A 22,415-nucleotide genomic window follows, 5' to 3' on the forward strand; every position below is an offset into this window, starting at 1 on the left:
GAAGTTTTGGAAATGTTTCATTTAGAATAAAAAAAAAAAGACTAATAAGTAGGCCATTAATACTCCCCCATCTTTAATTTTTTTAACTTCTTGTTTCTTTTACAGTTTTGAGTTATCTGTAACCATTGTTTCCTCTAATGTGAGCTAGTACTAAGCTGAAACAAATGGAATATTTTGAAAAATCTTTTGAAATCAGGGCGATCAAACTAGTTCATTTTTATATCAAGTCGTTAGGATACAAGTCTTTCACAGTAATGAACTGGGTTCCTATTTTATATGATTTTTCCATAATCTATTGATAAAAAAAGATATAATTATTGTTGCCCTCTGGACTTTACATCAGGCCACAGAAAAAGCCTTACGAGTGAACTGAAATGTTTCATTGCTCAAAGTTTTCATACATTCGTGCTATTTCCAGAAAAAAATCAGTGCCGTCACTGTATACATGTATTTCATAAACAGATAATTCAAGTGTTTCATGTAGCTGGTGTTTTTCTTGTTAACACTGAATGACTGACTATATGTGAATGTGCATTTATAGGAAATTGCCCGGCATTTACGCCCTGGAACCCTCAGAGCAGTCTTTGGTAAAACTAAGATCCAGAATGCTGTTCACTGTACTGATCTACCAGAGGATGGCCTATTAGAGGTAAGATAAAGAAAGGTTGACATCCTATTTATATTTCAAACTCATAATCTCAGCAATTCTGGTGCATAAGAAACCTTTTAATATTCTTGGATTATACTATTACTTGGCCATCTGAGGACTTCAGAGTGTAACTTTAAATGACCACGTTGTAGGATGCTGCATATAACTAGTCTTCAAAGAGTTAATTGGTTGGCATAGTTCTGTGTTTGGCATATTTCTGTGATTGGTGTATACATGCCAATATTTTAATGCATACATTTAAAAATAATTTTAAAAACAAAAAGCTATATTAAATAATGTGAAATTTGTTTTAAAAACAGGTAAAAATACCATTACCATAAGTTTCTAGTCATAATGATATGTCAATGAAATCAAGAAGTCCAATATGCAGTGTGATAACATTAAAAGTAATAGTTACCATTTACTGACTCTTTATATGCTGGGTTCTAGCGTGATAGATAAATGCTTTGTATAAAGTAATTTTTTTAATTTTATTTTGTTAATCACCATACATCATTAGTTTTTGATGTAGTGCCATGATTCATTGTTTGCATATAACACCCAGTGCTCCATTCAGTAGGTGCCCTTTTTAATACCCATCACAAGGTTAACCCATCCCTCCACCCCCCTTAATCTCTGGAGCAACTCTAATCGGTTGGTATTATGATGTCCATTTTTTTTCAGGAAAATAAATTGAGACTCAGAGGTATATAACATCCTCAAACCACTCATATAGGACAGAGCCATATTTTGACCTCTCATCTGTGTAATTAACATAAAACAGGAAACAATGAAAAAATTATAAGAAAATATTAGTGAAAATTAGTCTTGTTTGGATTTTTTTTTTTTTTAAGTAGGCTCCACATGCAGCATGGAGCCCAACACAGGGCTTAAACTCATGTCCCTGAGATCAAGACCTGAGCTGAGATCAAGAGTCAGACACTTAACCGACTGAGCCACCCAGGTGTCCCAGTCTGGTTTGGTTTTTAAAAAGTCATTTCTAGCCCCAAAGCATAGAAACTTTAAAGAAAAAATAGAAATTTTTAACTTTTTACAGTTTTTTAAATTGTATTTTAAATTTGTATGTCAAAAGAAACTAAACTGAAATGAATACACAATGATAAAATGATTATAGCTTAAACACAGAAAAATGATTGATATCCTCAATACATATTTGTTTTAGAGAGTATTATTTATGTTTTATGTCAAATTTATCAGTCGTTTTTTCTGCTTTTGAAGTCATACATAGAAAGGCCTCCCCCACATTTTGCTTTCATTTTCTTACATTGAAATATTCAGTCCACCTGGAATTTGACATATGGTGTGAGGTGTGGACTAGTCAGCTGTCACAACATCGTTAAATCCTCCCATGCTTTCATTGTTACTTCTCATTTATTAAATATTTGTCTACATCTGTGTCTGTTTCTGAACTTTCAATTTTATTCCATTGGTCTGTGCCAGCAAAATACTATTTTTATTATTGCACTTTATTTATACTTTGAAAAAGTTTTCTTGGTTTTCTCTTAAATTTATTCCTCCATGTAAACTTTATATGAGCTTACCAAGTTCTTTACCCCATCCCCACAGGATGCAAATGGGACCTTGACTAATGTTATAATATTTTTATAAATTACCATGGGACTGACATATCTATAACTGTGAGTTTCTGTCTGTGTATTTGGTATGCCTCTTCTTTTATGCAAGCAGTAGAGTCTTTTTTCATAGGGGTCTTGGACATAGTATATTAAATTTATTCCCATCAGTTTTTTATTTTGTTGCTTTAGAGAATTACTTTATTAACTCCATTAAAATTTTCTGCTATAAGCCAAGATGTTCATGTGATAAACATGCGATTACATGTTAAGGTAACCTTATCTAAACTATGCACCGTGGTACGAAATTTTCACATACTTGTGAAATATAAAATTGTAACAAATTTCATTTTTTAATTACCCAAAGTATTACGTTTGTTTAAAATTTTCACCTGTTTTATAAATATTCCATTTACTTTCTGATAGTTTAGGATCTATAGAGTAGGTTTGAATACAGACTATTGTTCAGTGAAACTGAAATATTAATTATGAAATTTATGCCCATTAAAAAATATTATCAAGGTATGCCCATGATTTTGCTTGTACAAACTGAAATGGATTATTACTGCCTGTAGTTTACAAAGCCATTTACTAAATGATTAAAATCTTTCTAACCTAACTTCACAGGAGATTTAATTGTAAGTTAATGACTGTGTGGTTTAGAGAATTAACCAAAAACCAGAAGTCAGCGCTCCAGCAGCCTCCTCTCATGTGGCTGGTGATTCATAAATTGATGTGACCTTGGATAAGTCACTCTTTCTTTCCATGCCTCACTTTTATCAGCAAAATAGAATAAAGATTTCTGATATAATCAAGGGATGTTCTTCCAGTTAGGGATTAACTGTTTGTGGATTGTTACATTGCTTTAAATGGTAAAGTATTATAAAAACACTAAGAAGCCAGAATAGTTATCTGTTCGGAGGTCTTCAAAGTGAAATTCAGAGTGACATAAAGACAAGCTTTCTGATCAGGGAAGCACTTTATGCTGCTACTCATTAAGGGAACATCCTGTAGATGTAGGGTGACCATAAAATGTATTGTCTAATCCAGGACCTTTCTGAAAGGCAGCTCCAATCAGACAAGATGCTAGGACAAAAGGCATAAACCAGAACTATCATTGGCACACTGGGATTATAGGCTCTCTCTCTTTTTTTTTTTTTAATATTTATTTATTTATTTGGCAGAGAGAGAGAGCCAGAGCGTACGCGTGCACATGCACACACTTCGGGGGAAGGGGGAGAAGGAGGGGGAGAGGGACAAGCAGTCTCCATGCTGACCATGAGGCTCTCTCTTTATATGGGAGCCAGGAAAATGGGAAAAGGTTACTTCTCCTTAATCCTTTCCTCATGTGATGTTTCTTGAGCTAAGTTTATTTGTGTCAGATCTTAGAAGGTATTCCAGTTCATATTTTGTCACCATCTATTTTATGTACTTATTCTTGTAGCAATGATTATAGTATGTATTACTTGCTGACATTGTGATAGGATTTCAGAATCACACGAGACATTTCCCCTATCCTCATTGAGCTCATAATAAGTTTCAGAGTTCAAGGATCTTAGCATGAAAATAGAATCTATTAGGAGCATTTGGATGCTCCTAATTGTGACATAGCCATTTTTGTGGATGTAGGAATAAATGACAGCATCTATGATATGAGACATTCTATGATGTTATTTCACTGGTAATGCTCCTGATTCTGATTGGTAGTAACTCTAAAGATCTTAAATTTGAGCTTTAAAGAAAGCATTAATGACAAAATATATAGCTAAACTAGTAATCAAAGAAATACTAGTTTTTTAATAAGGGCAAAGAATTTTTTTAAAATATCACTGTTCACTGCTGGTAAGGCTACAGTTAAACAGATACGCTCATATTGCTGGTAATAGCTACGTGGCAACAGGTATTGAAAGCCATGGGTTTTTTCCATTTGTTCCAGAATTCTACTTCTTAGACTCTAACCAAAGGAGCAGGTGACAGCAGGACTACAAAATAGAAAGTTATCTGCACAGATGTTCATTGAAGTAGTATTTGGGGTAATTAAAGTCAGAAATGACGTGCATGTCAAAGGTGTATCTGATGGTCCCTCCTCTGAGAAGACTTTCTTGCTACCTGTTGTCTGCATCAGAGTTCCTTCCATATGTGTGTTTGCCTAGCAATTTACTTCCCTCTAATACAGTAGTGTAGCCAAGAGCTGACATAGGTCTGCATGTGGGGCAAGTTACTCATTTCACCAAGCTAGGTTTCCTCATTCCATAAAATGAAGATAATAGCAGTGCCTGCCCTATCAGATAGCATAGTGCCGAGCACAGAGTAATTGCTCAACAAATGATAGCAATTATATTATTATTATTATTACAACCCATTGTCTTTTGCTTATACATATGTCCCCATAAGACTGAGTACTCATAGGGAAGAGAATCTGTCTTGCCCAGCATATAAAAGCTCCTCCACAAATCAGTTTTGAAGAATAAGAGGGAAGGTTTGGTGAAATAAATTATGGTTCATGTACTCCATACAAAAGTATGTAACTTTTTTTTTGAGGTTTTCAGCTTTTTATTTAGCATAGCATATCCAATATGATTCTTTTTCTCATTCTTAATATCAAAGTTTCAGAATCTCTCTTGTAATTGTAACAAAATACTTGTAACCTTTTTTAAAAATAATGATGATGGAGACCTCAGCAGTGGATTCCAGCCTTGGTTGCATATCGGAATCACCTAGACCATTTTTAAAATACTGATGCCCAGACCTATCCTTAGAGATTCTAATGATTTTTCTTTTGAAATAACTTCAAACTTACAGATAAGTTGCAAGTACAGTACAAAAAATTTTTTTTCATGAACATTTGGGATTAAGTTGCCAACATAATGCCCCATATCTCTGAGTACTTTAGTGTGTAGTTTTTAACATAAAAGGGCATTTTTCTACCTAACTACATTACGAGCATCCAAGTTAGGAAATTAACATTGATACGTTGCTGCCATTTAATTTTTAAACCCCATTCAAATATCACCCATTGTCTCAATAATGTGTTTTAGTAGCAAAAGAATCCAGGTCAGAATCACTCATTGCATTTAGTTCTTTGCTTAGTTTCTTTCAGGGTAGAGCTTTGCTCAGATTTTCCTTGACTTTCAGGACCTTGACACTTTTGACAGTAACAAGCAGAGATTCTAATATAACTGACCCATTTATTCATTTGCTCATCAAAAGATTTTCTGGATGGTTTCTTTGTGCATTTCTAACAAGATACTGACACATTGATTTTGCCGAACAGCATATATTGCTTATACAAAGAGTCTTTTATTGGCTCCCCATTGTCCATGAAGCTGTGTGACGCCTGTTTGATTTTATGACCCAACATTGTGTATGCCTCCCTTCTGCTCCACTTAGCCTGAGCTGCTGCTCACGAGCATCACTGATGATACTTCTTCCTCAGTTTTATTTTCTCCTTCCTTTATCTTTCCCAAAGCTTCTGTGCTGCTCATGTAGCTTCCGTAGTCAGTTCCCAGAACTGTTGTTTTCTGATTATCTTCACGAGAACAACCAACACTTTACATGTACTGAAATTGAAATTCTCCAAGCTACCAAATAAATATACAGTAGAAAATGTATGTTTGAATTTTGAATTCTGTTCGTCAAAATGATATATCAGTCATTCATTCAGATACTTACATTTTTTTAAATTAAAAACAGCACTGGGGACACAGCAGTAAACAGGATACATGCAGCCCTGACCTCATGGAGCTTACCTTTTAGGAGATAGCAATCATAGTCGTCGTTTTTTTAGAATCATGAAAATATGGATCTTTCCCCTGTTTTTGTTTTCCAAATATTCTGTAAATTGGTTATATCACTTTTGTGGTTATAAAATAAGAATTTTTACAGTCTATAAAATAGGGGCACCAGGGTGGCTCACTTGGTTGGGCATCAGTCTCTTGACTGATCAGGTCATGATTCTCAGGGTTGTGACATCTAGCCCGGCCTTGGGCTCCACACTCAGCTCCTCGAGATTCTCTCTCGCCCTCTCCCTCCACCCCTCCCCACCCCCACACATGCTCTCTCTCCCTCTCTCTCTCTAAAATAAATGGATCTTTTAAAAAGTTTATAAAATATTTCATTGTAGATATAAATAGACAACCAAAACAAATCTGAAATTGGATATATAATTATTTCTGCATTGATTCTTGTTCTGGTGTACTCTGGAAAAAAATGAATCAAACATTAACCAGAAATAAACATAGGTATAGGAGTCAGATGACTGGACAGGCCTGGATTTTTTGGCTGTGGTTAGTATGGGTCTCTGCATACACTGACACTCATAATTTATCTTTAGTTTTAGTTTGTATCTCAAAGGAAGAGTTGTGATTTTTACTAGTACATTGTCAAAGAGGGAACAACTTGTCCAAAGACAAGAGCAAACAGCTTTCTCTAAGAGATTTAAAAATAGTTTAGTAAGGCTGAGACTTTAACCTTGAGGTGGAAAATGACAAGAGATAAGGCTAGGAAAGTCATAAAGGGCCTTGTAAAATCATGTTGAGACGTCTGAACTTTATCCAGAAGGCAACAGGAATCCAAATAAATGTTTTAAACAGGGGAGTAGCACAATCATATATGTGTTACAGGGATCACTCTGGCTGCAGGATGGAGAACAGATCAAGGAGGTTGGGGAGGGTAGGGGGAGAAGGTCAGTCTGGAGGGAGAGAGACCAGGTAGAAGGCTGTGAAGGTAATTTAGGGAAAGATTCTGGTAGCCTGAATGGATGTGGCAGTAGGAATAGCTCAAAGCAGTGAGCTTCAGAAGATATTTAGGGGGCTAGAACTGACAGCCTCAGAGACTAGTTGGATGTGAAGGGTAACCTATGGCAATGAGACAAGATTAACTCCTATCTCCAAGTGAAGACGATGGAGGCTACCATTGTTATCTGTGATACCCAAATTTCTGAAAACCAAAGTTGTTTCATAAATTTGATGGCAAAGCCTAACCTAATCTTATGTATAATTTTTCTACAACCCACTTAGTGTGATCGTTCACACTGCTGAAGAAGTATTAATGTATTAGATTATGTATGGACTCCTGGTACAATATAAAATATATATACCATATACATTCAATGACTTTTATATAATATGGAGGATGCATACCTTATTACTATTCCAAGTTTCAAAATATCTGTCACCAGGAGTTTGAATAAAGGATAGTGGAGAAGGTTTGAAACAGCCATGGAGAAAGAGCTGATCACAAATAAAGATTTCTGGGTGATATTTAGGATTCAACTGATTTGAGATACTATGTGTATCATGAATTTATTGTTTTTCTGAGGTACAGTTGGAATGAACAGGGATGAGGCTTTTGCAGGTGGGTGCATGAGGCAAGAGCATTGAGGATGTTAGCAAGAGAGGTTGAAGTTATAAATAAGGGAAGATGTGATGGAAGAAGGTGCTAGAATAAAAGGAGAAAATCAAAAGGGACTGAAAGCCTTCTGAGGCTTACGGACACGGGTCCTGGAACAAATGAAGGCAGGAGCTGTGGTCAGAGTAGACTCGTCTAAATTTAAAATTTCAGAGGAGGAGCTTCTCATGGCGATGGTAAGGTTCAGGACGTGGCCATGGAAGAGGTGACCAGCATGGAATTGAAGTCACCAGAGATGTGGAGCCTTCAGTGATTAGTGAAATTAAAGTCCCCTGGGATCATGGCTGAGAGGCAGAGTTGAGAGGAAAACAGTGATCCAAAGCCTAAAGTTTTCAGCAAAGTAGAGACAGTGAACCTGAGGTGTGACAGCAGCAAGGAGAAGAGAGCATCTGGCCAGATGGCAGAGCTCAGAGTCCAGGTCCTACATGAGGGAGGAAGAAGAGCACTATTTCTACAATCCTGGCCAGAGAAACTTCACCCATGGCTCCAAAGAAGGGATGCCTTCAGGGATATCCAGGTTTCATTTAAGGCTGGGAGGCCTGGTGAAGAAGTTCAGGTTTCAAGGGAGTTTACTTTGAGACTGAGGGGCTGGAGGGAGCAAGGACAGTGAGTGACTGGTGGAGGGAAGAGGAACTCCAGAGCCATGGAAGAGTAACGAGATGGGGGAAAATAGGTGACCAGAATGGCCTCCATCTTGGTGGATGGGGTGTTACAAGTTACTAGTTGTTTTTCTGCCCCATAGTTAAGGGTTTGAATGTAGGCAGTTGGGGCCTACAACCTCAGGAACCCAGGCTCCACCTTCTTGTTCCTCACAGACATTCTTAGCTTGTTGCCTTGTGGTCCCCCTGCGTGGTTGTTGAAGCTGCATTTGTTACTTCTGTGATCCAGGCATGAAGAAGGAGAAGAGCAAGGGGCAAAAGGTGAAAAATACCAGCTCAGTCAGCATCCTCTTCTCTGCCCACTTAAAGGAGATTTTCCAGGAGCCCCACCCAGCAAATTCTGCTTATGATTTGCTTGCTAGAATTTAGTCCAGTGGCCACCCCGTTCTTCAAGAGGAGCTGGTTAATATAGAGAGCAATGAGAACATTGCTACCTCCAACAAAATCAAGTTTCTGTTGGAAGGAAGAAAGGGAGAGTGAGCACTGGGGAGGGGAAGAGCAGCATCTGCCACAAATGGTCAATAAGAATAACAGGACTTTAGCTAGGACCAGCTTTCCACTAGAATTGGCCCCTGCTGTTCCCCAGTATGGTGGTTCTCAAGAGTCCTCCCCCCATCAGCAGCATCTGCATCACCTGAGACTTGGAAATGAAACTCTCTGGCCCCACCCTAGACTGCTGACTCATAAACGCTGTGAGTCCGGCCCAGGAAATCTGCTTTATGCAGCTTTCCAGGTGATTCCGATGCCCCTAAGGTAGTGGGTTCTCTGCCAATAGCATGCATCAACATCACCTATGGAGTTTTATTTTTTTTTTATTTTTATTTTTATTCCAGTATAGTTGACACACAGTGTTATATTAGTTTTAGATGTACAATATGGAGTTTTTAAAACTACATAAGCCTGGAGCTCTCTCACAGAAGATTCTGGTTAAGTAGGTTTGGGACGAGCTTTTTGGATCTGTAGAGGGTTTTTTTGGGGGGGGGGGTGCTTTATGTTGCAGGTAATTCTGATATAGATAATAATTAAACTAGCATTTGGAAACTACTGACATTTGTACCTTTTGGGGAAAAGTTGGCTGTGGTTCTGCTTTTGAGGAAAACCTAGACCCTGTCAGCAGGCCAGCAAAGAGATTATTTTACTTCCGGGACCTAGAATTGGAAACAGCAGCAACCTTTGGAATTTGAAGGGATCTGTAGCCTTTGTCAATGGATTTAGCTGCAGCCAAGGGTTATTACACTTCCAGGGAGGGCCAGTCTCTGAATGGGGGAGTTGGTGGCCTCTCGGGAAGGAGCCAGTCATGACCTGGTTGATTACCTGGATTTCTTGGTGGACATCTAAGTGTCAAGGCTACCATATGCCCTTTCAGAGAATGACTAGAGGCCTGGTTGTGTGTGTGTGTGTACGCACGCACATTTGCATGTGTGTATGTATGCACTAATGCATTCTAAGGCTGACAAGGACAGAGGCCTTGGGTCTCACAGCTGAAAACAGTTTTCCTCAGGTTCTTCAAATCTGCACTCACCACTTAACATGGGCATGTGATGCACAGGTGTGCAGGGGACCGAGCCATATCTTTTTCCCCTGCTAATTGTGTAAGTGCCTTGAGGGTCTGGACCTCTCAGACTTTTGAATCTCTAGCCCCTGCCTAGCATACCATAGGCTTTTAGTCAATGTCCATTAAGTAAACACATGGGGAGCATCTCATGAATGAGGACACTGTGCCTCCACCCCCATTCTCTTTCCATATGGCTGAAATGTCACACCCTGATGAGGTGAGCACCACTTTCAAGTGCCACATCCCACTACTTCCTCCATTTGCCAGTTGCCAGAAAAGTCTACTGCTTCTTTCACTGCTGACTGTATGCAGCTAAAACCTAAGCTATGTGTAGGTGGAAAGCTGATGGTTTGCAAAGATTTTTTGTCCTCTCAAATGTAGTATTTCAAAAGTCTCTATATTGACCTTAAAAATATCCTGAAAATATAATAAGCATTAGGCTATCAAATTCTAATTCTTTATGGCCCAATTAGTAGTAAAGAATTGATATTTTGTCAGATAAAGGGATCTTGGACTAAGGAGCAATTTTGTGTTCCCTCCTGTATCCTGTCATGTGTAGAGCTCATTTCCTTGTTAGAGTACTTTGATGACTTCTACCCCAGATAGTCCACACACTATCTCAGTAAGAAAGGGATCCTAATATTTCCCTCATTTAGCATAGGTAGGAATTTAGTATTTTATTCACGGCAATAATGGATCTCTATAAAATGCTAGAATAACTTATTCCCAATAGTCATAATAACTGTTACTTCATGGAAATTTCTATATCCATTAATGCCATTATATCCAGGCAATCATTATAATGACTGAAATCACATTCCACACAGGGAGTTTTCAGGTCCATAGGTCCCTCCGTTTCTCAAATATAACCCCAGCTCCAGCTTTCTTTGCATTGGTTATCTTTTCAATCTGAAAAGTAACAAATCTTATGGACTTAAGGATTTAAGGATTATATTTAGTATGATTCCACTTTATTTTTTTGTTGAAGTACAATTACCATATAATGTAAGATTCAGATGTACACATATTGACTCAACAATTCTATACATCACTTAGTGCTCACCACACTAAGAGCAGTTACCATCTGTCACCATATGACCTTATTACAATATTATTGACTATATTCCCTATGCTGTACATTTCATCTCCATGACTTATTTTATAACTGGAAGTTTATACCACTTAATCCCCCCTTTTTTTGTCCTTCCTCAAACCCACAAACCCTCTGGCAACCACCAGTCTATTCTCTGATTTAAGAGTGTGTTTATTTTTTGTTTGTGTATTTTGCTTTTCAGATTCCACATACAAGTGAAATCATATGGTATTTGTCTTTCTCTGACTTATTTCACTTAGCATTATGCCCTCTAGATCCATGCATGTTGTCGCAAATGGCAAGATCTCATTCCTTCTTATGACACAGTAATATTTCACTGTTTAAAGATATCACCTCTTCTTTATCATTTATCTATCGATGGACACTTGAGTTGCTTCCATATCTCCACTATTGTAAATAATGCTGCAGTAAACACAGGGGTGCATCTATCTTTTCGATTTAGTGTTTTTGTTTCCTTTGGGTAAATGCACAGTAGTGGAATTACTGGATCATATGGTAGTTCTATTTTTAATTTTTTGAGGAACCTCCATACTGTTTTCCAGAGGCTGTGCCAATTTGTATTCCCAACAGTGTGGGAGGGTTCCCTGTTTTCCACATCCTCACCAACACCTGTTATGTCTTGTCTAAATGATACTAGCCATTCTGACAGGTGTGAGGTGATACCTCATTGTGGTTTTGATATGTATTTCCCTGATGATTAGTGATGTCAAGCACCTTTTCATGTGTCTGTTGGCCATCTGGATGTCTTCTTTGGAAAAATGTCTATTCAGATCCTCTGCCCATTTAATTGGATTATTTGTGGTTTTTTGGTGTTGAGTTGTAGAAGTTGTTTATATATTTTGGGTATGAACCCCTTATTGGATATATAATTGCAAATATCTTCTTCCATTCAGATTACCTTTTTGTTTTGTTGATGGTTTCCTTTGCTGTGCAAAAGCTTTTTATTTTGATATAATTCCAATAGTTTATTTTTGTATTTGTTTCCCTTGCCTGAGGAGACATATCTATAAAAAAAAAAAAAAGTTGCTATGTCCGATGTCAGAAAAATTACTTCCGGTGTTCTGCTTTAGGATTTTTATGGTTTCAGATCTCAGATGTAGTCTAATCCATTTTGAGTTTATTTTTCTGTATGTTGTAAGAAAGTGGTCCAGTTTTACATATAACTGTCCTGTTTTCTAAACACCATTTATTGAAAATACTGTCTTTTCCCCATTGTTTATTCTTGCCTCATTTGTGTTAGAGTAATTGAGCATATGAACATGGGTTTATTTCTAGGCTCCCTACCTGTTCTATTGATCTATGTGTCTACTTTGTGCCTACTTTGATTGCTATGGCTTTGTAGTATGTCTTGAAATCTGGGATTGTGATAACTCCAGCTTTGTCCCTCATCTCAAAATTGCTTCGGCTATTCGAAGTATTTTGTGTTTCCGTACAGATTTTTAGGATTACTTGTTCTAATTCTGTGAAGGATGTTGTGGGTATTTTGATGGGGATTTTATTGTATCTGTAGCTTGTGATATTAATTCTTCCTGTCCATGAGCATGGTATATCTTTCCAATTTTTTGTGTCATCTTCAGTTTATTTCATCAATATTTTATAGTTTTCAGGGTACTGGTCTTTCTCCTCCTTGATTAAATTTATTCCTAGGTATTTTATTATTTTTGGTACCAATTTAAATGGCACTGTATCCTTAATTTCTCTTACTCCTATTTTGTTACTAGTGGATAGAAACAACAGATTTCTGTATATTAACTTTCTATCATGTAACTTTACTGAATTTGTTTAGCAGTCCTAATAGTGTTCTTGTGGAGTCTTTAGGATTTTCTGTGTATAGTAACATGTTATCTGCAAACAGTGAGTTTTACTTCTTCCTTACCAATTTGTTACTTTTTATTTTTATTGTCTTGATCACTGCATCTAGGATTTCCAGTACTATGTTGAATAAAAGTGGTAAGAATGGACCTTCTTGAAAGGAAAAGTTTTCAGTTTTTCACCATTGAGTATGATGTTAGCTGTGGGTTTGTCATATATGGCTTTTATTATGTTGAGGTATGTTCCCTTTAAACACACTTTGTTGATTTTTTATCATGAATGGATGTTGTATTTTGTGAAATGTTTTTTCTGCACTTATTAAGATGATCACATGCTTTTTATCATTTCTCTTAATAATGTGATGTATCATGTTGATTGATTTATGAATATTGATCCATCCTTGCATCCTGGGAGTAAATCCCTCTTGACTGTGGTAAATGATTTTTTTTAATGTATTGCTGGATTCAGTTTGCTCGTATTTTGTTGAGGATTCTTACACCTATGTTCATCAGAGATTTTGGCCTGTATTTTTTTTTTTTTTTTTGTGATGTCTTTATCTGGTTTTGGTGTCAGAGTAATTAATGCTGGCCTCATTGAATAAATTTGGAATCTTTCCTTCCCCTATTTTTTAGAATAGTTTGAGAATGGGTATTAACTCTGCTTTAAATGTTTGCAAGAATTCATCTGTAAGGCCCTGTGGTCCTGGATTTTGTTGGGAGTTTTTTTATTACTGATTTAATTTAATTGCTAATAATTGGTCTGTTCAAAGTTTCTATTTCTTCCTGATTCAGTTTTGGAAGGTTATAGGTTTCTAAGAATAGATCCATTTCTTCTCAGTTGTCCAATTTGTTGGCATATAATTTTTCATACTATTCTCTTAGAAACTTTTGCATATCTGTGGTGCCAGTTGTTATTTCCCCTCCTTTGTTTCTAATTTTATTTATTTGTGTTTCTTTTTTTCTTGATAGTCTGGCTAAAGGTTTATCAATTTTATTTATCTTTTTGAAGAGCAGCTCTTAGTTTCATTGATCCTTTCCGTTGTCTAATAGTCTCTATTTCATTTATTTCTGCTCTAATCTTTATTATTTCCTTCTTTCAACTAGCTTTGGGCTTGTTTTCCCTAGCTCCTTTGGTGTACAGTTAGGCTGTTTATGTGAGATTTTTATTTTTTCTTGAGATAGGCCTCGATCATTATAAATTTCCTTCCTAGAATTGCTTTTGCTTCATCGAAGGTTTTTGAACCATTGTGTTTATGTTTTCATTTGTCTCCATGTATTATTTTAATTCCTCTTTGATTTCTTGGTTGACCCATTAATTTTTTAATAACATGTTTTTAGCTTCCATGTGTCTGTTTTTTCAAGATTTTTTCTTGTAATTGATTACTAGTTTCATACTGTTGTGGTTGGAAAAGATGCTTGATATTATTTCAGTCTTCTTGTATTTGTTGAGACTTATTCTGTGGCCTAAGATGTGATCTATCCTGGGGAATGTGCCATGTGCACTTGAAAAAATGTGTATTCTGTTCTTGGACGGAATGTTCTGTATATATCTATTAGGTCCATGTGGTCTAATGTGTTGCTCAAAGCCACTGTTTCCTTGTTGAGTTTCTGTCTGGATGATATATCCATTGATGTAAGTGGGATGTTAAAGTTCCCTACTACTATTGTATTACTGTCAGTTTCTCCCTTTATGTCTGTTAATATTTGCTTCATGTATTTAGATGCTCCTATGTTGGTTACATAGATATTTACAATTGTTATATCCTATTGTTGGATTGATCCCTTTATAATTATGTACTGTAGTTCTTTGTCTCTTGCTACAGTTTTTGTTTCAAAGTCTACTTTCTCCGATATAAGTTTTGCTACCCTGGCTTTTTTTGTTTCCATTTACATGGTATGTTTTTCCATCCTTTGACTTTTAGTCTATATGTGTCTTTAGGTCTGAAATGAGTCTCTTGTAGGCATCATATTGATGGGTCTTTTTTTTTTTTTTTAATCCCTTCAGTCATTCTGTCTTTTGATTGGAACATTTAGTCCATTTCTATTTAAAGCAATTATTGATAGTTATGTACTTACTGCCATTATGTTGTGTTATGGGTTTTGGTTGTTTATTTGTTTTGTTGTTGTTGTTGTTTTGTAGTTCTGCTCTTTTCATTTCTCCTTCTTTTGCTCTCTTCCCTTGTGGCTTGATGGCTTTCTTTAGTGTTATGCTTGGATTCCTTTCTCTTTATATTAAATTCAAACACATTCTAAAAGCACTAAATTGTTACTCCCCTCTCCCCATTTTATGTATATAATGTTATATTTTACATCTTTTTGTTTTGTGTATTCCTTTCCTAATTCCCTTCCCTAATTTTTGTGGATACAATTGATTTTACTGCTTTTTTGTTTTAACCTTCATATTGGCTTTATAAGTGGTTAATCTATACCTTTACTATATGTTTGCTTTTACCTGTGAAATTTTTTTTCATAATTTTCTTACTTCTAGTTATGGCCTTTTCTTTCCACTTAAAGAACTCCCTTTAACATTTGTGTGAGGCTGGTTTAGTGAAGATGAACTTTTAAAACTTTTGTTCATCTGGGAAATTATCGCTCCTATTCTTTTTTAAAAATTCTTTTAAAGATTTATTTATTTATTATTTGAGAGAGAGTGAGAGAGAGCATGCACATGTTGTGGGGGGGGCAGAGGGAGAGAGAGAATCTCAAGCAGACTCCCCACTGAGCATGGAACCTGACTCAGGGCTCAGTCTCATGACCCTGAGATCATGACCTGAGCCGAAATCAAGAATCAGATGCTTAACTGACTGAGCGACCCAGGAACCCCTCTCTCCTTCTATTCTTAATGGTAATCTTGCTGGGTAGAGTATTCTTGGTTGCAGGTTTTTTCCTTTCAGCATTTTGAATATATCACTCCACTCTCTGCTGACATGCAAAGTTTCTGCTTAAAAATCAGCTGACAGCCTTATGGGGTTTCGCTTGTATGTAACTGTTTATTTTTCTCTTGCTGCTTTAAAAATTCTCTATCATTACTTTTTAGCATTTTAATTATTACATGTCTTAGTACGGTCCTCCTTGGGTTCATCTTGCTAGGGCTATTTGTGCCTTTTGGACTGGGATGTCTGTTTTCTTCCCCAGATAAGAGGAGTTTTCAGCTATTACTTCTTCAAATAAGTTTTCTGCCCCCTTCTCTCTCTCTCTCTTCTCCTTCTGGGATCTCTATAATGTGAATTTTATTACGTTTAATGATGTCACTGAGTTCCCTTAACCTGTCCTCATTTTTTATTATTCTTTTTTTTCTTTTTGCTGTTCAACTCAGTTGCTTCCCATTTTCCTGTCTTCCAGATCACTGATCTGGTCTGCATGCTCTAATCTGCTGTTGATTCCCTCTAGTTTATTTTTACTTTGAGTTATTCAATTCTTCAGCTCTGACTGGTTCTTTTTTATACTTTCCATGTCTTTGTTGAAGTTTTCACTGAGTTTATCCACTGCTTTCTCAAGTCCAGTGAGTATCTTTATGACCATCACTTTGAATTCTTTATCAGACATGTTGCTTATCTCCATTTCATTTAGCTCTTTTACTGGGATTATGTCATGTTCTTTCCTTTGGGACGATTCCTCTGTCTTCTCATTTTGTCTTTCATTGTTTCTATATATTAGATAGGTCAGCTACATCTCCTGGTCTTGGAACGAGTGTCCTAGTGTAAAATAGGTCCTGTGGTGCCCTCCAGCACAGTGCACCCTGGTGTCTAGAACTAGGTGCTCCAGTGGTGTCTCCTGTGTGGGCTGCATGTGCCCTACTGTTGTGGCTGAACTGTGACTGCCTTCAGCCCAGCCAGCTGCAATGACCTACTTTGTCTGCTGTGGGCATATCGGGCAGGGTCTGGTCCCTGGGCTATTGACAGGCCTGATGCTGCTGTGGTCATTGGTGAACAAGGCTGCTGTGGACTGATTGGTGGACAAGGTCTCATTGGTGTACTCTCTATCTCCAGTTACCCTCTTGCCACAATTGTGGGCACACCAGAGGGCAGGGCTTCTCCCTGTGCGGCCAACTAAGTCTCTAGTTGGCAGATAAGGCCAGTAGACAGCCTAGCTATCTGCAGTTAGCCTCTCTGCCACATTTTCATGAGTGCCAAAGGGCAGGGCCTGCTCCCTATATAGCCAGCTAAGAGGCCAGGCTGCTGGAACTGTGGGCACACTAGTGAATGGAGTTATCTCTCTCCCTCCCCAGGGCAGGAGTTACTTTTAAGTGGCTCTGATCCCTGCCAGGGCTGCCTTTAGGGTATGGTGGGGCAGTTGCTGCTTTGGAGGGATGCCTATTGAGGTGGGCAGGTTGGATGGGTTGGATCCACAGAGGAACATGGAAGCAGGAACATTGTGCTAACAGGGTAGATGGAGAGTGTTAGTGCTGGCTCCCACAAATGTCCAACTATCTAGACTGGGGAGCGGAAGAGAAATGGTGCCCACCAGCACTTTTTTCCCTGGATAAATCTGAAGGTCCCTGCCCCTCTGACACATGTTCTAAGATTAGTCAGTAACTTCATACATACCCCAAGTGCTTTTCAAACTGCTGCTTCTGTGTTGTGTGTTGTGTCTTGAGCTGGATTATTTATCATTCAGGTTCTTTAAGAGTAGGGACTCTTACCCCAGATCCTCATTGCCCTTCAACTCTCCCAGAATTAAGCCCACTGATTTTTAAAATTCTGAATTAAGCCCTGATAATTTTCAAAGTTCCCAAAGTTAAGCCCCACTGGTTTTGAAAGCCAGGTGGTTTTGAAAGCCAGGTTTTGAAAGCCAGGTTTTGAAAGCCAGGTGGTTTTGAAAGCCAGGTTTTGAAAGCCAGGTGTTACAGAGACTCATCTTCCCAATACCAGTACTTTGTCCCTGGGGTGCCTGGGGAGGGGTCTGCTCCTCTGCTTCTCCATGCTTGTGATGTCCTTCCTGTCTGTGGTTAGTCTTGTTAGGGATTTGGTTCCCAACTGTGTGTCCACCCCTCCTTTTGTTTTCAGTGTGGCTTCCCCTCTACAAGGGGGGTCTGTTCTGCCAGTCTTCAGGTCATTTTCAGAGTTACTTGCATAGATGTACCTGTTACTTTGGTGTGTAGGTGGGATGAGGTAAGCCCAGGATCCTCCTTTTTCTGATTGATCCCACCTTATATAGGCATGTATAAAGTCATTCACTATAGATATTAGGAAATATATCAATTTAATTTTGGAAAGATTGGTTAATTAATAAGTATGTAAAATCCATATAAAATAAATAGATGCAATTATTGGACTAAAAATAACCTTAAAGGGACATTTAAGAATCTCCAAGCATTTTGTCTCAGCACTTTCTCATCCTCCCTGCCTATTCCCTAGTAGTGGTTCTCAAACTTCAGCAGTGGCAGAATCCCTTAGAGGCCTTTCCAAGCCCACAGCTCGCTCTACCCCAGAGTTTCTGATTCAGTAGATCTAATTTGCATTTCTAACAAGTTCCCAGTTAACACTGATACTATTGGTCCAGAGTACCACACTTTGAGAACCACTGCCTTAAGCCAAAAGCCACTGCACACTCTTATACTATTAGTTGAATTGTTTGTTCTCTTGGCTAATTGTTCTTAGATTTGGGATTTCATAGAGTAGGAACCTTTCCAAAAACAAATCAAGCAATGAACAACAGTAACTCCACATTGGGGATACATATAAAAATCAACTTTTAAAAATTTGCCAAATGAGGACATTAAAAAAAAATTGTTTCTCATCATCACCATCATTTTGTTTTGAAAGGACATTTAATTGCCTGTGTCATTTAATATAGAATAATGGACTGTTTCTTCAATTGGATAAATTCATCTTTACACAAAGCTCACTTTATTGCTATGCCATGCTAAGGACATGATAGTGGAAGCAATTTGCTATAGGTACAGGCAAAAACATGGTTGCATTTTGTAGCTAATTTTAAAGCAATAATAGAATCTAATAAAAGTTTCTCTGCTTTTTATTTTCACCATGCTCAGGCAGTTCCAAACAACGTCAGTGAGAATATATTGCCTTCTCCCCAAGGTGGACCACTACTGCCTAGTCCATGGTTCACCACTGCTTCATTGTCCTGATTTTTCCCATTTTGCCAGAGAGTAGTAAAATGTCATCCTGAACAGCATCACCTGGGGAATCGTGGGCAGAAGCCTTTAGGCTAAGTTACATGTGATTATGGAGTCTTTGGATTCTTAATTATACTGGAATTTGATATGGAAAACACAATTACGTTTCTTGGGTCAAAGAGAAATATAAACTATCTGAGATTTCTTTAGTTTTGAGAGGTGATTTTTTGCATATTAAAGAAAATTGTAAAATTTTATAAAACATGCTCATAATACAGAGAACAAAATTATTTTCTAATTGTTTGGAGAGGGTAGAGTCTTCTACTACTTGTACCACCAAGGCTCAATATTTAACTATGACTAACTGACAAATGAAGGTAGAATATTCTAATTCCAAGTAGAAAGCCAGAGATTTTTCTGTAACATTCAGTTCAACATAATATGAAGAATTAAAAATGACTTTTGTCTCTTTAATCTATGACTGATTTTTAAGTTATTGAAATGTGTGTGTATACATTTTATTTCAGTTTCATTCATTTGCTGATAAGAATGTGCAGTCATTTGGTAGGTGTTGTTTTGAGGACACAAGTATTACATAGTCCCAGCCTTTGAGGAATTGAATGTTTAGCTAGGAAAACAAGATAAATACATGTATAATGTCAAATTGTAATATGCAATCAAATACTAGCATAAGAGAATGTAGCCGGACAGTGAGTGTATAATGAAGTGTCAGAAACACACAGGTGTGAGGAGAGTTTAGTGGAGAACAGTATGGCTGACTGAAGGGATGAGAGGAATCTCATTAATGAAGTGGCATTTCTTGAAAAGGGCCTTGAAGAATAAGGTAGATTTTTATATACAGAGAGGAACAGAAAGTGGCAGGCTAGTTGTGGGAGAATCTCCCAAATCTAGTTAAAGTGGAGAGTTCCTTTAGTACTCTATGGGAGATAAATTTGGAAATGTAAATTAGGCCTAGATTATGAAGACATCCGAAGCCTCTCTCTGATGACAATATTGAACATTAGGATAATGATGATAAAAATAGTAACTGCAGTTTACTGAGCGGTATATACCAGGCACTATACTAAATGGTTTACTGCACTATCAACAAACCCTAAGGGGTAGCTCCTATTATCCCCATTTTACACTTAAGGCAGCACTTAAGTTTCCTGAAATAGTTTCCTGAAGTGGCTTGGCCAGCATCATACCACAAATAAGTGGCAGAGAGCTGAAATTCAAACCTAAGTCTAAGTCCCAAATCCTACTTCTATCAAGCAAACTGGGCTAGGGATGGCAAAAAGGTTTCAAGTGACAATTCTTGATTTGCTGATAAGATTCCAAGACCACAACTAAATAGACAAAAATATGCCGTGATGGGATACTAATGTCTGCCGTAAATGAGGAGGGGAGTTTGTTGGTATGTGTGGCGCACAGTGGCTACGTAAGCTCTGGTTTCTGAATAGGGCAATGAGCCAATAAAGTGGAGTTTCCAAAACGTTAACTAGGCAGCAGAGTTTAAGTGAACAGACAACAGGAGTAATGGAAGCACCTAGTGGCCTAAAATATTTAGAAACATTCTTCTACTTCAAGAAATCCATTTCTGCTAGAAAAAGTACAATTCTTGAAATGAGATCCATCTCCTCCACTAATCTACGCTCAGCGAGAATGGTGACCTTGCATGTTTTATTCATTGCTTAATTCCCCAGTGCCCAGGTGCTCAGTACATTTTCCTTAAATAAATATAGTAATATTAAAAGTAATGATTAAAATAATAATAAGCACTTACTTTGTGCCAGACACTGGGCTAAGTGTTTTCAGTAGAGCAAGTACATTTGGAGCCAGACAACCTGGGTTTGAATTCCAGTTTTGCTGTGTACTAGCTATTTAAGCAAGTGGCTTGAACTCTTGTGCCTCAATTCTCTCATCTTTAAGATGGGGATAATAATAGTACTTATTTCAGAGGGTAGTTCCAAGAAATAAATTAGTCAATACAGGCATACATTGGAGATACTGTGGGTTTGGTTCTTGACCATCACTATAAAGCAAGTCAAATGAATATTTTGGTTTTCCAGTGCATATAAAAGTTACGTTTACATTATATCGTAGTCTATTAAGTGTGCAATAGCATTATGTTTAAGAAATGTACATACCTGAATTTTAAAATATTTAATTGCTAACCATCATCTGATCTTTCTGCAAATCATAATTTTTTGCTGGTGGAGGGTCTAGCCTCCGTGTTGATGGCTCCTGACTGATCAGGGTTACGGAAGATTGAGGTGGATTTGGTAACTTCTTAAAATAAGGCAGCAATAAAGTTTGCCACATTGATGGACTCTTCTTTTCATGAATGATTTCTCTATAGCATGCGATGCTGTTTGATAGCATTTTACCCACAGTAGAAATTCTTTCAAAATTGGAGTCTATCCTCTCAAACCCTGAAGCTGCTTTATCAGCTCAGTTTAGATAATACTCTAAATCCTTTATTGTCATTTCAACAATCTTCTCAGCATCTTCACCAGGAATAGATTCCGTCTCAAGAAACACTTTCTTTGCTCATCCATAAGAAGCAACTCCTCATCTGTTCAAGTTTGATCCTGAGATTGTGGCAATTCAGTCCCATCTTCAGGCTCCACTTCTCATGCTACTTCTCTTACTGTTTCCACTTGCAGTCTTGAACCCCTCAAAGTCATCCATGAGGGTTGAGATCAACTTCTTCCAAACTCCTGTTAATGTTGCTATTTTGACCTCTTCCCACAAATCACAAATGTTCTTTTTTGGTTTTTTTAAGATTTTATTTATTTATTTGACAGAGAAAGAGATCACAAGTAGGCAGACCGGCAGGCAGGCAGGCAGAGGGAGAGGGAGAAGCAGGCTCCCCACTGAGCACATAGCCCAATGTGGGGCTCGATCTCAGGACCCTCAGATCATGACCTGAGCCGAAGGCAGATGCTTAACCTACTGAGCCACCTAGGCGCCCCAATCTCAAATGTTCTTAATGGCATCTAGAATGGAGAGTCCTTTCCGGAAGTTTTTCAGCTTACTTTCCCCAGATCCATCCCTATCTGTGGCAGCTATAGCCTTGTGCAATGTATTTCTTAATAAGAGTTGAACTTTGAAATGACTCCTTTATCCATGGGCTGCAGAATGGGTGTTGTGTTAGCAGGCATGAAAACAACACTAATCTTACTGTCCATCTCCATCAGAGCTCTTGGCTGACCAGGTGCATTGTCAATGAGCAGTAACATTTTGAAAATAATCTTTTTTTTTTTTTTTCTGAACAGGAGATCTTAACAATGGGCTTAAAATATTTAGTAAACCATGCTGTAAACAGATGTGCTGCCATGTAGGCTTTGTTGTTCCATTTTGAGAGGGCAGGATGAGTAAATTTAGCATAATTCTTAAGGGCCCTAGGATTTTGGGGTAGTAAATGAGCATTGGCACCAACTTCAAATCACCAGCATCATTAGCCCCTAATAAGAGAGTCAGTGTGTTCTTTGAAGCTTTGAAGCCAGATTATTGACTTCTCCTCTCTATGAAAGTCCTAGAT

General features: G+C 37.6%; 1 long non-coding RNA gene across 1 annotated transcript in view; it reads left to right on the top strand.

Annotated features, from left to right (window-relative positions):
* Positions 1-541: 541 nt before the first annotated feature.
* The window catches only part of LOC123325088, a 53,012-nt gene continuing 31,138 nt past the window's right edge, over positions 542-22,415 (top strand). The window contains exon 1 of the long non-coding RNA XR_006540223.1: positions 542-649. This is a non-coding gene — a long non-coding RNA (uncharacterized LOC123325088). The remainder of the gene's footprint in view (positions 650-22,415) is intronic.

The sequence above is a fragment of the Neomonachus schauinslandi genome, chromosome 6 (genome assembly GCF_002201575.2).
Source record: "Neomonachus schauinslandi chromosome 6, ASM220157v2, whole genome shotgun sequence".
NCBI classification, from domain to species: Eukaryota; Metazoa; Chordata; class Mammalia; order Carnivora; family Phocidae; genus Neomonachus; species Neomonachus schauinslandi.